Source organism: Dasypus novemcinctus, chromosome 13 (assembly GCF_030445035.2).
Source record: "Dasypus novemcinctus isolate mDasNov1 chromosome 13, mDasNov1.1.hap2, whole genome shotgun sequence".
Lineage (NCBI taxonomy): Eukaryota > Metazoa > Chordata > Mammalia > Cingulata > Dasypodidae > Dasypus > Dasypus novemcinctus.
This window is the reverse complement of record NC_080685.1, coordinates 110,124,083-110,140,001: the sequence shown is the minus strand read 5'-3', so window position 1 is coordinate 110,140,001 and position 15,919 is coordinate 110,124,083.

Below are 15,919 nucleotides of genomic sequence, written 5' to 3'. Positions count from 1 at the left end.
TGGCAAATGAAGGACAGACGCCTCAGAACGTCATCCAAGGTCTTTTCATGTACTTGGCCATATTTATTTGCTCCAGAGCAGCTTTTCAGACATATTCTGTACTTACTCTACCTTTCTTTCAAATATCACTGCTTACTATTCCCCCCAAAAGTCTTGCACACTCCACTTGGCTTACCATATTTTCTCCTCTTAAATGAAGGAACAGCAGAAGGGATGGCTGTGATGCTGGACACTTTGGCCTGTGCTTTCATGTACATCATGGCATTTTCTACTCATGTTCTGTAGGTGCTATCCCTTTTCTAATTTTACCAATAAGGAAATTAAAACACAGCCCACCGATGACGGAGCCAAGATCCCAGCAGCCATAACGTCTTATTCAGCCTTCTCTACCTATCAAAATCCTACCAATTTTTCAATATGCAGAGTAAAGACCACCCCCTCCTCTAAGCCTTGGCCAGTCCTCCCAGGTGGATTAGTCTCTTTCTTCATCTGTTCACCCATAACGTTGGGTCTGTACGTGTTCCAGAGTCGTTAGAACACCGTCTTACTTCCGTGGAGTGCTCTTTCCTGTGCTTTTATCTCCTTGAGAGCAGCCACTCCAACTTGTTCATCTTTATACCAGCATAGCCTCTTTTACTGTAAAATGTACCCAATACATGTGGATGGCCTTGAACTTCCGGGGATGGCTCCGGAGCAGCTCGCCACCAGGGGTCACTGCTCTGCAGAGTGGCTCCTTGGGTACCTCGGGGCGCGGGGCTTGCTTTCTTACCCAGAATGCAGCGCTACCGCTGGGCCTCGCGCCCCGCCTCGAGGCTGCCCCCTGAGGGGGGATTCCGCCACGCGCTCTTCCGCTGCTGAGCACGTGACGGGACACGCGCGGGAAGGAGCGCGCAGCCCTCGGGCGGAGGAGCGCGCGCCCCGCGCATGCGCCGAGCGCCGACGGAGCGCCGTGGAGCCTGCGGGCCGGCTCCCCCGCGTGGGGCCCGCGAGGGCCTGGGGGCTGCGGGCGAGCCGGGGCAGTCGCCCCGGAGCCCGGCGGAGAGGAGCCGGGCTCCCGCGGAGGCGCCGTCGTGGGGGAGAAGCCGGCTGCGCGGATGAAACCGGCCGCCCCTGGAGGCGGGGAGAGCCGCGAGCTGGAGGGGGGCGCCTGGAGAGGAGCAGAGGGGGACGGCGGGGCCGGACGCGGGGTCGGGGGCTGGAGTGGGCCTTGGGGCGGGTATACATGCCCCTCAGTGCGCTGGACCTTTAATGTGCGCGCTTGTTTGGAAACAAAAAGCCTGCAGTCCCGCCCCTCAGAACCGCCTGCGCGTCCTCTCGGGGTGAGGAGAAGGACGTGGCCCCGAAGCACACTCGCAGCCAGGCCGGGCCCCTCGCCGCCGCGGCGCCTTCCCCCCCTCGAGGCGGCGGGGAGTGGGGCAGCGGCGTGCGGTCCTGGGGTCCTGGTGCGGGCTTCGGCTCTCTGCACGGAAGCAGAAAGACACTTCGCAGATGTCAGTGCCTGCCCAGGCTGGGAACGCGAAGCGCTGCGGGCTACAACGCTGCCACTGGATCAGGAATCCCAGGTGCTGCGACCAATGGGGGACTTGGATTAGGCTCTCTATTGAGAGAGAGCGCTAAATCAATTTAACTATTATGATTTTGTGGGAGAATATCCTTTTTCTTAGGAAATAGTTGCCGAAGTAGTTATAGGTAGATTGGCATGATGTCATGATGTCTGCAACTAAGTTATATATTAATATATGTATACACATAGAACATATCGCACCTATGTGTATACATATGTATTCACAGGCATATCTATGTATGCATATGTATACATACGTGTATGTACATGATAGAGAAAACAAATGTGTCATGATGTTAACTGATGAGTTATACAGATGTTGATTGTGATATTCCTTCAACTTTTTGGTAGGTTTGATACTTTTCCTATGAAATGTTTGGGGTGTGGTGGGTTGCGCTGTGAACCCCCACATAGACGTATTCCTAATCTGAATCCGTATTCCTGTGGGTATGAGCCTGTTGTAAACAGGACCTGTTAAAAGGTTGTTTTTGTTAGGGTGTGGCCAACTGAAGCAGGTGGGCCTTAAGCCAGATTACCAGAGGCTTTATAAGGAAAACTCGGAAGTCACAGAAGCCAGAAAGGAGGGGACACTGCCGTGGGACGGGCGGCAGGGGTACAAGCCACCGAACCGCAAGGCTGGCCGGCAGCCAGCACCAGAACGCTCCTGGCTTCGGGAAGAAGGAAACCTTGCCAAGAGCTTGATTTTGGACCTGTAGCCCCAGACTGGGAGCCCATAAATTCCCATTATTTGAGCCATTGTGTGGCCTTTTTGAGAGCTCTGGCAGACTAAATAAAACAGAGGGAGAGGAGAACAGAGGACTCCCCGGCACTATTCTGTCCTCAGCCCTTGGGTCTCCCGCCCATTTCTCTGAGATGGCAGCGTGGACCTTCGGCATGCTTTACCGGCATCTGCGCACCTCAGCGCCTGGGACGTCCCAGAGTACATCAGATCTTGAAAATCTGGTTGGAAGTTTCAAAAGTGCCATTTGTTCTCTTCTTCAAAATCAAAACACACATGCCAACAGACCAGAAATGGTTTTGCACACCCTGCAAGATTCTGTGGCTTTCCTGAGTTGAAAACAAAAAAGAATTCTACAAACAACCTAGTCAGCATCATTTTTGAAAATACCACACTCAGGGCTCATTTCACTCTTCATGTTTTACCTTTCTTGGGATTTTAGTTTTAAACTGCCAGTTGAATTCCCCTTTCAGGCACTCATGATGTATGCTGCCTTAAATCATTCATAACACAACTCTATCATCTGTTCTCACTATATTCCCCACTCCAGAGATTTATAAATGTGTTTTCAGATGATTGCATGCGAGCTTAAGAAATATAGGGAGCGTGTCTTGAGAGAAGGGGAAGAAGATGATTTATAATTGGTGCAGGAAAGCTAGATGTCTGAGCTTCCACAACTGGCACATGATTTGCACCCTTCAGGGAAGTGATTATTCAAGAAAACTCAATCTAATCAGAAACCTTTTGATTTACTTATCCTTTGCCGTCTATTTGCTTTGTGAGCATGTTTGACAATGTCCCTAAAGAAGTACAACAGAAGACCCATCCTTTTAACAAGATGTTCTCACACACAGTTCACTCCTGATATGTCTATTGGGTAGAAACCATTGTATATGTCAGAGCAATGAAATAGATCAGTGCTCCTCAATTTTTTTACCTTGACCCAGAGGAAAAAAATACCTTTTCCATGCTGACCCAATACACACACACACATATCTATGAAACTGAAACAAAGCTTTCATGAAACCACCTATCTTTACTGTCTACTCTCTGATATTTTCTTTTTTATTCCACATTTTTATAGGAGATACTGGGAATTGAATACACGACCTTGTAGATGGGAATCGGTTGCTCAGTCACTGAGCTATATCCACTCCCCAGTGAGGGTTGGGTTTTTTCGTTTGCTTGTTTGTTATTTGGAGGTTCCAGGGATCAAAACTGGGACCTCGTACATGGGGAGCGGGTGCTCAACCACGTGCTGCATCTGCTCCCAACAGTTCTTTTTCTTTTTATGATCATTTTATACCTTCTTTTCAACCACTTTCTCTTTTTTTTAAGGTTTATTTATTTATTTCTCTCCCCCTCCCCACCCCCTGTTGTCTGCTCTCTGTGCCCATTAGCTATGTGTTTTCCTGCATCCGCTTGCATTGTGAGGCAGCACTGAGAAACTGCATCTCTTTTTTCTTGCGTCATCTTGCTGCGTCAGCTCTTCGGGTGTACGGCGCCACTCCTGGGCTGGCTGTGCTTTTTTCACGTGGGGCGGGTGCACTCCTTGCACTTGGGGCACCCCTACATGGGTGTGCCCCTGCATGGCACGGCACTCCTTGTGCATGGCAGCACTGCGTGTGGGCCAGCTCACCACACAGGTCAGGAGGCCCTGGAGATTGAACCCTGGACCCTCCGTGTGGTAGGTGGATGCTCTATCAGTTGAGCCATGTCCACTTCCCAGTTCTTTTTTTTTTTCAATTGACATTTGAGACTCATTTAATCAATTTCAGAACTGATTGGGTCCTGGCCAATCAGTTGAGGAATTCTGAAATGGATGGATAATTTTTCAGATGCGTCTTTCCTACAGAGAAATGAAACAATGAAATGGAAAAAAATGGATCACTTGTAGTTTTCTTTGCTCCATAGAGGACTGAACAAAGGGTTCTAGTGTGGTGAGTCAACTGTGAAAGCACCTAACACTGTGCCTCTGCCTGGCACACAGAATGCATTTAACAAATGCTTGTGTAACTAGTGTTTGCAGTAACTGCATTTCCTGCTTGGGGTTTAGAGCGCAGATCCCTGAGAGTCTGCTTTCTCTATGTATCCTGTTTCTTCTTCTCTCCTCTGAACTGTCATTGTTAGCTACCGCACAGGCAGCAGCTTGTTCTGGTTCTATTTTTCTCTCTTCACACAATCTAGATTCTTAGAACTGATAAGTAAAATATAGAAAAGGATCTGTCCACTTATAAGCCAAGAGAAAGTTTTCCTTTGCTTTTCAATAATTTCAGTTGCTTTCAATTACTATCCCCTAGGTCAACATTAATCCTACACAGATACACTGAAATCAGTGTCTAGTTCATAACACTCAGATTTACAGCTTCCCTGTCTTGTCCCCCTTTCTTCTGTGGACTTATGGAGAATTGTAGCCGAGGGACAGCATTCACGAGGGGTGGCATTCAGACACGACCCTCCTATCCCTGCATCCTAGAGAAGGTTATGAGACCCTAAGTAATTAAAATGGCATCAAAGATTCACGCCAATCCCTGCCCTGTCCTAGCATCAACCCTGCATTCTAGCAACACAGGTAGGTGGAAAGTCCCTCAACTTATCCCGGCAGGAGCCCAGATCCTTTACTCCTTTTCTGCTAGCTTTCCTGACATGCCCAAGATTTCTCCATTTCTTTCTTCTATCCTACCTTCTCCCTACCACTGTGGACCTTGAGAGAAAGAGGGAATCCTATGGCTGGAGACTCCCATCCCATCTTGTTGCCAACCCCAATTCCTGGGGCTGGGAGGAGAGGGAAGAGATGAGCCATATGCTCGATCACACACAGCTGAGCGTGGAGGGCTCATGTGCTGGAGAAGGAGAGAGCAGTCGTCATGGTGCCTTGTCACAGGGCAGGAGTCCAGGATCGCCAGCAGCCAGCCCTTGATGAGGCAGCATCCCTGATGACTCCTCGATTTGGATACTTCCACTCCTCGGAACTGTAAGATTTCACCCTAATAAAGCCCCATTATGAAAGCCAACCCATTTCTGGTATTTTACACTGGCAGACTTTGGCAAACTAAACAGGGTCCAACTTTATTTTCCTTCAGACTAGTTGTGTCATAACCAACTTAAAATAAACCATCGTTTTCCTACTAAAATGAAAAAGCACTTTTGGCACATTACATTACCATGTATGCTGATACCTATTTCTAGGCAGTCTATCCTCTTCACCTTTTCTTTTTGCCTATTACTATACCAGCATCATGAATTTAATACAAAGGCCAGGAGGGAAGAGATGGAAATATACTGTTATAAGCAACTTATACTGTACATGAAGTGGTATAATTTCACATGAAGGTAGACTGTGATCAGTTAAAGATGTATACTATAAACCTTAAAGTAACCACTAAAATAACAAAACAAAGAGTTATCACTAAGAAGCCGATGATGGAGATAAGGTGGACTCATTTTTTAATCCAAAAAAATGAGGAATAAGAGGAAAGGAGAATTAAAAGCATACGGGACAAATAGAAACCCAACCATGTCAATGATCATATTGAATCTAATGGTCTGTTCTAGTTTCCTTGACTACTCAAGGAAATACCACGCCATGGGGTGGCTTACATAACAGGCCTTCATTAGCTCATGGTTTAGAGGCCAGGATAGAAGTCCAAAGCAAGGCATCATCAACGCATGCTTTCTCCTCCAAGACTGTCGTGTCCTGGGGCTGGTAGAGAGAGCCTTGGTCCTTGGCTGTGACGTGGTGAGGCACGTGACAGCATCTCCTGGCCTCTCCCTTTTCTCCTGGGTTCCATTACTGTTCAGCTTCGGCTGCTCCCTCTGTGGACTTCTCTCTGTCTGATTTTCATTCTGCTTATGAAGGATTCCATTGGCAAGATTAAGACCCTGGTGGAGCTGGGCCACACCTTAACTGAAGTAGCCTCACCAGAAGGCCCTACTTATCATGCCTTCACACCCACAGGAATGGGTCAAGTTTAAGAACATGTTTTTCTGGGGTACATCCAGCTCCAAACCACCATATGGTCTAAATACTCCAAAGAAAAAGCGGAGATGGTGAGATTGTTTTTGTTTGTTTGTTTTTAAAGATCCAAATACCAGTAACTCATTTAAAAAATAAAGACACAAATAGATTTAAAATAAAAGGATGGAAAAGATATCCTAGGCCAGCAAACTGGAAACAGAAGAAAGCCAGAGTGGTTATATTAATATCAGACAAAGGAGGTATTTCTTTCTTGTCTTCTTCAAAGCAAGAAATATTATCAGGAATAAAGTGGGTCAATTCATAATGATAGAGAGGTAAGTACCACAAAAATTTTATTATAGAGATCTTATAATATATTTCAACATATGAAAAGGCAAGTCCTTCTCATTATCCTTCTTTTTCATGATTTTCTTAAAAAGTTTTGACACTGAATCATCTGTAGAAACTTTAAGATCATTTTCTCCCATCAATGAATTCAATAGTGAAGCTCATTAAAATGTGTTATATGTCTATTCATGTTTGGAAAATTGATATTTTTATTATATTATCTTCACAAATAAAGACAGAGTTTTCCCAGGGTTAGTTATAAGGCATTTCTTAATTTTAAAATGCAGGGAAGTGGATTTGGCCCAACAAATAGGGCGTCCCCCTGCCACATATGAGGTTCAGGTTCAAACCCAGGGCTTCCTGACCCGTGTGGAGCTGGACCACGCGCAGTGCTGATGCGCGCAAGGAGTGCCCTGCCACGCAGGGTGTCCCCGCGCAGGGGAGCCTCACGCACTAGGAGTGCGCCCCGAAAGGAGAGCCGCCCAGCGCGAAAGATAGTGCAGCCTGCCCAGGAATGGCGCCGCACACACGGAGAGCTGACACAAGATGACTCACCAAAAAGAAACAGATTCCAGGTGCCGCTGAAAAGAATACAAGCGGACACAGAAGAACACGCAGCAAATGAACACAGAGAGCAGACAGCCTGGGGGGGGGGGGAATAAATAATAAATAAATCTTTAAAAAAAATTAAATAAAATACAAGAAAGTGTAATTATCATCCTTTTAGTATATATATATTACATGTCATTGGGTTTTGATTAAAAGATTTTGCCTGAGAAATCTGTACTTTGTAAATTCTATTAAGAGTTTTTGTGATCAAGGAAATAATTTTTAAACTCCTTCACAGACATTGAGAAAACGTACTCTATTTATGGGTCCTAAAACTTTTTATTTTTACATTATTAAATCTTTGCATGCCCTCACACTTCTGACTGCTAGATTTGTTGATCTGAAAGACATGAATTAAAATCTCTCAGAATGATGTATTTTTATCAAGTTTTGGCAGTACATTCTAATTGCTTTTGGTTTCATGTATTTAATGTAATGCTGCTTAGTGTATACAGAGTTATTACATACCTTCTTTGTAAATTGTGCCCCTTATCATTGCATAATATTTTTTATCCTGTTTCATGTTTTAACTTTACATTCCACCTTGTATGATAGTAATTACCACTCCTGATTTCTTTGTGTGTGTGTGTGCATTTTTTCTAGTATCTCTTTGTTGATCCCTTTATTTTTTATCTTTTTTTCTTTCACTTTAAGAGTGATGTATAAATATATGAGCTTTATTTTTTACCCTATCAGAAAGTTTTATCTTTTAATGGATGAACTTATCTAGTTCAAAATAACTACTTCTTTTTGTTGCATCCATCTTTATTTTTTTATATATTTTTTTATTTATTTCTCTCCCCTTCCCCCTCCTCCCCCCTCAGTTGTCTGTTCTCTGTGTCCATTCGCTGTATGCTCTTCTGTGACCGCTTCTACCCTTATCAGTGGCACCGGGAATCTGTGTTTTTTTTGTTGCATCATCTTGTTGTGTCAGCTCTCCGTGTATGCAGCACCATTCCTGGGCAGGCTGCACTTTCTTTTGCACTGGGCAGCTCTCCTTATGGGTGCACTCCTTGCGCGTGGGGCTCCCCTCCGCGGGGGACACCCCTGCTTAGCATGGCACTCCTTGCGCGCATCAGCACTGCGCATGGGCCAGTTCCACACAGGTCAAGGAGGCCCGGGGTTTGAACTGTGGACCTCCCATGTGGTAGACGGATGCCCTAACCACTGGGCCAAGTCAACTTCCTTCCATCTTTATTTTTATTATTTAATTTGTGGTTTCCATCTTTTTTTAAAAATAATTGTTGCTGTGTAATCAATTGCTATTTAATTATTTTCTTCCTTGTTGATTTGAAAGTTTTACAATACTTTTCTTTTCCTAATAGTTATTTTCTATTTTCTGACATCCATAATCATACATATTCATGAGCTTTCCTGAAAACAAGATGACAACTATTTTTCCTCACACATGTGCTCTATTTACTGCTGTGTCCCCTAAATAAGATAAGAATCTTCAGAATGTTATGACTTTCCCATTCTCTACATTCCCCCCCATGGTGGCTTAGAACTGCATGTTCTAAAACCACGTTCTAAAGCTGCTCCCTCCCTGTGGCTGTGAGCCCCCTGTAAGTAGCATCTTGTGATGAGGCTACCTCAGTTACCGTGTGACCCACCTCATTCAGAATGGGTCTTAATCCTCTTACTTTATAAATGGAATCCTTTATAAATGGAATGAATACCGACAGAGAGAAAGCTATGGAAGCAAGAAGCTGAAAGCAACAAAGCCCAGAAGAGAAGGACGAGCCCAACAAGGCCGCCACGTGCCTTGCCGTGTGGCAGAGGAGCCAGGACCGCTGGCAGCTGGCCTTCAGGGAGAAAGCATCACTTGATGACGCCTTCATTTGGGCATTTTCTTGGCCTGAAAACTGTAAGCAAATAAACTCCCACTGTATAAACCCACCCCATTTTATGATATCTGCTTTAAGCAGCCGAGGAAACGAAAACACCCCCAAAATAAGATGAAACCCAAGGATTGTTATTTCCCTCCTTTCTCTTTCATCCATCCAGGTTTAGGTGAGATTATGTGGTACCTTTAATTTCACCCTTTCTATTAGATGTTCCTTTGCACAAAATATCTTCTATTTCAAGAATGCAAATTCTATCTGATATAACCCTGGTCACTCTATCATTATCCATTTAAACTTTAGTATCTATTGCAGGCTTATTCCGCAATACATTTTTCTCTATTTTCTTCTCTCTTGAATCCCTTGAAACAACAGAAGTTCTAGAGTTCTTTGTCAAACATTTTCTTCAAATGGGGAAGATAGGTGATTTATTCTCTAATAACTTTCATTCTGCCTGTCAGATATCTTGGCAACAGAATTGATATTCAAAATACTTAACCAGGCACTGACCAATAAATAAGACAGAAGAACCCCTGGTGTACCAGGAATTAATTCTTTTTTTTTTTTAAGATTTATTTATTTTTATTTATTTCTCTACCCTTCCCCCTCCCGTTGTCTGCTCTTTGTGTTCCTTTGCTGTGTGTTCTTCTGCGTCTGCTTGCATTCTTGAAGGCACCAGGAATCTCTGTCTCTCTTTTTGTTGCATCATCTTGCTGTATTAGCTCTCCACGTGGGCAGCACCACTCCTGGGCAGGTTGCATTTTTTTCACATGGGGTGGCTTTCCTTGCAGGGCGTACTCCTTGTGTGTGGGGCACCCCTACTCAGGGGACACCCCTGCATGGCACAGTACTCCTTGCGCGCATCAGCACTGCATATGGGCCAGCTCACCACACAGGTCAAGGAGGCCCTGGGTTTGAACCCTGGACCTCCCATGTGGTAGGCAGATGCTCTATCCATTGAGCCAAATCCGTTTCCCAGGAATTAATTCTTTAGTTGGTGAATCCTGTGGAAGATATGCATAGGGAGAGGGAATACAGGGGAGGGGAACTATTTCTTATCCATTGTGGAATTGGATATGCCTATGCTATTTCCTATGTAATGTGGAAGCATTTCAATATTTTTAAAACAGGTATGGCTAAACAATTGTATTCTGGCTATGCAGTAGCCCTGGGTACCAGTTGTTTTCTTTTAGGAAACTAGATGTTATTTCATTATCTTTTAGTTTCTAGTATGGCAGATGAAAAAAATCCAATGTTAATCTAATTCAGCTTCCATTGTAAATAATGTGTTATTACATCTAATATTTTGTAAGATTTTTCTTTACCTAGTCTATGTCTAGGTATTGTCTTTTTTCATAAATTCTATGTAGAACTTAGTGAACTACTGACATTTGCAACCTCAAGTGTTTCTTATATCAGGGAAACTTTTTTTCCTATTATTGATTTAATTATTGCCTTTTCCCCAGGTGTTCCTTTGTCCCTTATTTTTTCTTAATTTTTTTATCCCTTATTTTTGACAACCTATTTTTCATAGGCTCAGGTTCTTGACTTTTCCTCCAAATATTTTATCTTTTTTGCACATTTCCACCCCTTTGTATTTGTGCTCTGTGCTTTGAGGTATTGCTTTTACTTAATCTCCCAGGAAACTAATTCAGATTTCTGCAGTGATTATTTTTTCCTTTCGCTTTATCTACTAAGCTTTTTAATTTAAGAGGCCCTCTTGTCTACTTTCAGAAAGTAGTTTTTTATACTGTGTGTTTTGTTCGGGTTCTCACAGCTTTAGCTCGTAGGCGCTGCCGAAGGTTGAAGGACCTTGCATTTGTGCTGTGATATTGCCTGCTCAGGACAGCAGTCACTCCTGGGAGGCAGGTCTCGCTCCTCAGCCCATCTGTGAGCTAGAGGGAGATGTGTGCAACACTAAGTCACCAGCTCCTTGTCAAGAGGGAAACCTTCTCCTGCCAGGCCTCCTCGGCCGTGGGGGGCGGGCGCTGCCAGCCTCGGGAGAGGAGGGCCACAACCCTCCTCTTCAGTTCCTTCCCTGCTGCTCTGGCGCTGAGGAAACCAGCAGGGCCCCAGAACTCTCACGCAAGCTCCTGCCCCCTTCCTCTCATCTCTGCCCCAGGACTTTCAGCTGCTGATCCCCAAGAGCTGGTAGGGGCTGGAGAGGCTTAAGGTCCTTCCAAGGCTTTTTCTCTCTCAACTGCGGCAAAACCCAGGACTTGCTCAGACACTCCAGCCCAAGGGCTCTTAACCTTTTTTGTTCCACGGACCCCTTTGCCAGTCAGGTGAAAGCCACGGACCCCCTCCGAAGTCCACACTCTACTGTGTGTTATTTAATAAAGAGATCACACCCACACCAACACGAATCGTTTGGTTTTTTTAAAATTTAAATTCAAGCTCACGGACCCCCTTTTAAGAACCGGATGAGGCTCAAGTGGTTAAGCACCTGCTTCCCACATGGGAGGTCCCGGGTTCAGTTCCTGGTGCCTCCAAAAAACAAACAACCAGCAAAACAAATGAAATAACCAACTCAGGGGAGCTGATGTGGCTCAGTGGCTGAACGCCAGCTTCCTACAGGTCCCAGTTCAATCCCCGGCCCCTGGTACCTCAAAAAAAACAAAAAAAACAGAAGCGGATTTGGTCCAAGGGATAGGGCGTCCGCCTACCATGTGGGAGGTCCAACGTTCAATTCCAGGGCCTCCTGCCCCGTGTGCAGCTGGCCCATGCGCAGCGCTGATGCGCGCAAGGAGTGCCGTGCCACGCAGAGGTGTCCCCGCGTAGGGGAGCCCCACGCACAAGGAGTGCACCCCGTAAGGAGAGCCGCCCAGCGCGAAAGAAAGTGCAGCCTGCCCAGGAATGGCGCTGCACACACGGAGAGCTGACACAGCAAGATGACGCAACAAAAAGAGACAGATTCCAGATGCCGCTGACAAGAATACAAGCAGACACAGAAGAACACACAGTGAATGAGCACAGAGAGCAGACAACGTGGGGGTGGGGGACCGGGAAGGGGAGAGAAATTTAAAATAAATAAATAAATAAATAAATCTTAAAAAAAAAAAAAGCCCAGAACCCTGCTCTAGACCCTATCTGTCGGCCCCCCCCAAATAATCTACTCAGGAGCAGTGGTTGGGAGCTGGATTGGGGTCCAGAAAGAGAGTAATAGGGTCTTAATCCAGTCTCCCATCTTTCTGATAAATGCATTTCAATAACTGTTCTCTTTATTGATTTCTAAAAATATATACTTTTTCAAGAATGTAGTATATGCACCTATTATTTTTAAAACTAAGAGAACCGAAGAGCCATAACCCACTCCTAGATATATATCCATGTGTAGCCACAGAGATGCGCTGCTTGCAGCTCCCTTTAAGAGATGCCGCCACAGGAAATGCAGCTAGCTAAGAGGGTCCAGCCGCAGGTGCCTTCAGAATCTGCCTCAGCTTCCAAACTAGCAGGCCACCCTTCCTGGGCAACCCTCAGTTAGAGACTGTGAGTGTGGCAATGGGCCCGGGGTTGCCCATTCTGACAGCATGGGACGGCTCTGTGGGCAGCCGCTGCCCTAGAGCACCTCGTTGGTCTGGCCAAGACTCTCATCGAGCTGTACTGCGGGAAGTACCTGAAGCTTTCCCTACCCAGGCCTCCTCGCTGCCATAGTCATGCGTGCACTGCCACCTGCGGCGCTCCCTGCCCGTTCCCCGTGCTTCTCCTCTGCCTCTTTCACAGGGGTTAGCCACAGGAGCTCTCCTGCTCTGCCACCTCAGTCTCAGTGGTGGTGTCCTGCAAGACCCAGCCAACACTGCCCAAGATAAGCTCTTGCCTGTGAGCATCAAGAAACAGGTATAGGAAAGATTTCTGGCAATACCGTTTACAATAGCAAAAAAACCACTGGTAGCTACATGGACATTCAGAACCCCACAGCGGCAAAGAGGTACCACATGCATCGTCCGCCTAACTGAAGACAGGACTGGGAGTTGAGAGGGACCTTCGACCAAAGGTTGCAAACCAGCAGCCTCTGGGGACAAAATCCAGCCCACGGAAGTATTTTGCTTCTCGGGCAAAGTGGTTTTTAAAACTGAATATGAAGGACTCTAACCAGGTTCAGTCGTCTCTAGTTTTGCAACAGTCTCTCCTGCTTTCTAAATGTTCCACTGGCAAAATTCACACATTTCTGATATAAGCAGAGCCCCTGTATACATGCCCCCCCCACACACACACCACTGAGATGGCTCCCCTGTCTGTTTGATCGTTGTTTTATTCTCATTGTATTTGCTCATTGTGCTTGTTGCTTTTTCTGCTTCTCTGCTCATTTTTTTGCTTGTCTGCTCGTTGTTTTTTTGCTCATTGTCTGCTTGTTGTTTATTTGTATTCTTTAGGAAGCACTGGGAACCTAACCCAAGACCTCCCATGTGGGAGGCAGGCACTCAACTGCTCGAGCCATATCCACTCCCTGCCCCTGTACACATTTGAATTCACGTCCCTGATGGTTGTAGAAATTGAGGCCTAGAGATGAAGTAACTGATCCAAGTTCACATTTATGAACCTCTGAACCCTGCTCCTGACTTGCAAGAAATGAATGTATGCCATTTGCACAGTTACCGTTAGGCCTTCTCGGCAGGGGTGCTGTTGCCACAAGGGGCAAGCACTGGCTAGGCTGGTGGTGTGGGAAGAGGAATCTTGCTCTCTTTATGTAATAAGCGAAGGTGTACCTACAGGGCATAAACAGATATGCAGTGTATCTTTGGTATTAACAATTCATGAGGGAGAAGTTAGAAGTTAGCAAGGGTTGAAGATGGAGAGGAGAACAGGTGCTGTGGCTTAACGGGTAGGGAGCTGCTGTTTGGGGTGATGAAAACGTTTTAGTGGTGGCACAACACCGGAACCATAATTAATGCCACTGGATTGCACATGTAAACATGGCGAAAGTGGTAAATTTTATGTTTTTTATGTATTACCACAACAAATTTTTTAAATGTCATGGGACAACAGGCGATTAGGGAAAAAACGCTTGCAATAACATAAAAGTTTAAAAAACACGGAACTATGCATTCATTAATGTTTATGAATTTTTGTGTGCGGGCACTGTAAATACAACATTGCAAAAAGCAAAAAAGGTCTCAAGTGTGAAAGAAAGAATCTGAGTGCGCTTGCCTGGGCTGGGCCCTTAGATCTGCCGCTCACTGGTTCTTTGACATGGGACAAGTGGCGTCACTTCTCTATGTCTTGATTTTGTGATGTCTGAGAGCTGTTGGAATGTAATAGTATTTTTCACACAGAATTGTGGGAGGATTAAATGTGCTGATGTAAAGAACTAAGAGCAATGCTTGGCACATGATAAATGATCAGTGAGCATTAGCTCCTAATTAGTAAATAAATAATACCAGACCATTACAACTGTGCCAGTTAGCAGTGGATTGCCTCTCAGTCACGGTCCTCTTCCTTGCCTGCTCTGTACAAAATGAACCAGGGCCCTTCCGCTATTTTTTCCTTGGCCAGCTGGCAGTAGGCTTTGTCAGGAGAGGTAGCTGGAGAGACAGTGCGGAAGGAGGGGTTTCCTTCCTCCTGCTGCTGCGAGCTGTCAGCAGGCTCCTGCCCTGTGGCATCTTCCCCAGCATCTGTTTCTGCAGCACACAGGTGGCCCCCCTAGCAGCCGCTTCCTGCAAGGTGTGCTGTCAAGTTCTCCAGAAGCAGGCTCCCGCAGCCAGCAGCACTCAGCAGACTACAGCTTCCCTGGCACCCCTGCCGCCCGCGCGGTTTTGTGGCAGAACGTCTCCGTGAGACACCTCGCTGTGAGCAGCTGTCCCCCACACCCCAGAGAGCAGATTTCCAGCAATTTCCATTGACAGGGCACCTCGCCAACAAGATCTCAGCTGTAAGGTATGAGGCCTCTTCCTCAAATCAGCCCTAGGGGCAGGGGCTGCTCTCACCTTTCCTACCAGGTAACCCCAGGCTACAGTTAAGGAGTCTTTATAGTAAACCTTCTCTGGTTTCCCCCTCCTCAAGAGACCCGGACTGATAAGGGGCCCTGGGACCAAAAAGTCTGAGAACTGCAACCTTAGAACAAAAGTTTCCCAGGATGTTAGTAAACTGTTATTTGTAGTCAAAATAAATTCGGGAAACTCTGAGTAAAGGAAAATTAAATAGGATCCTTTACTGCAGGACATCTCAGAGCTAAAAAGAGATCGTGAGTCTCCAAGAGGGGGCTGTGATGTGGAGCATTTCCCAGGCTTATTTCACATAGGACGTGTGTGTGTGTGTGCGCGTGTGTGTGTTAATGGAGCATCTTAAGAGACCAGAAAATGCTGTTAGTAGTTGCATTTATTGACTTTGGAACCAACTTATTCTGCTGTTTCTTGGGAGGAGCTCACCTGCCTTTAAGTCCACTTTTCTGCCCCTTTATACACTGCCTCATTGTTCACACTAATTCAAAGCTCTTTAGTTGGGGCTTTTCCCCTGTGTCTGCTGCGGTCTATAGGTTTTCCCTTCAATTCTGGGACACATTTCCAGATGTTCATCGCAGGACTCTGTCTACGGCAGCTTCCACTGCCGTGCGTGTGGCATTTCGTAGGTTGGGTCCCGAGCAAAGACAAACATTGTGACACTTTTTAAGTGGCCTGGGGAGAGAAGAAGTGGAGTCAGGCTGCCGCCTGGAAATTATGCGCTCTCCCGGGCTTCGTGAGGAGACGGCTGCGCTGTTTTTCCCTTTGGAGTAAAATGGACCTTTTTAAGTTTGTCCTCACAGAAATATCAACTCTGAGCAGGTTTTTGTTTCTACCTACGTTGGAAACTAAAAAAAGACTGTGTGAAGAAACTGCTAACTTTACCTAGTAAATACCAAACAACACTATTGGATAACATCC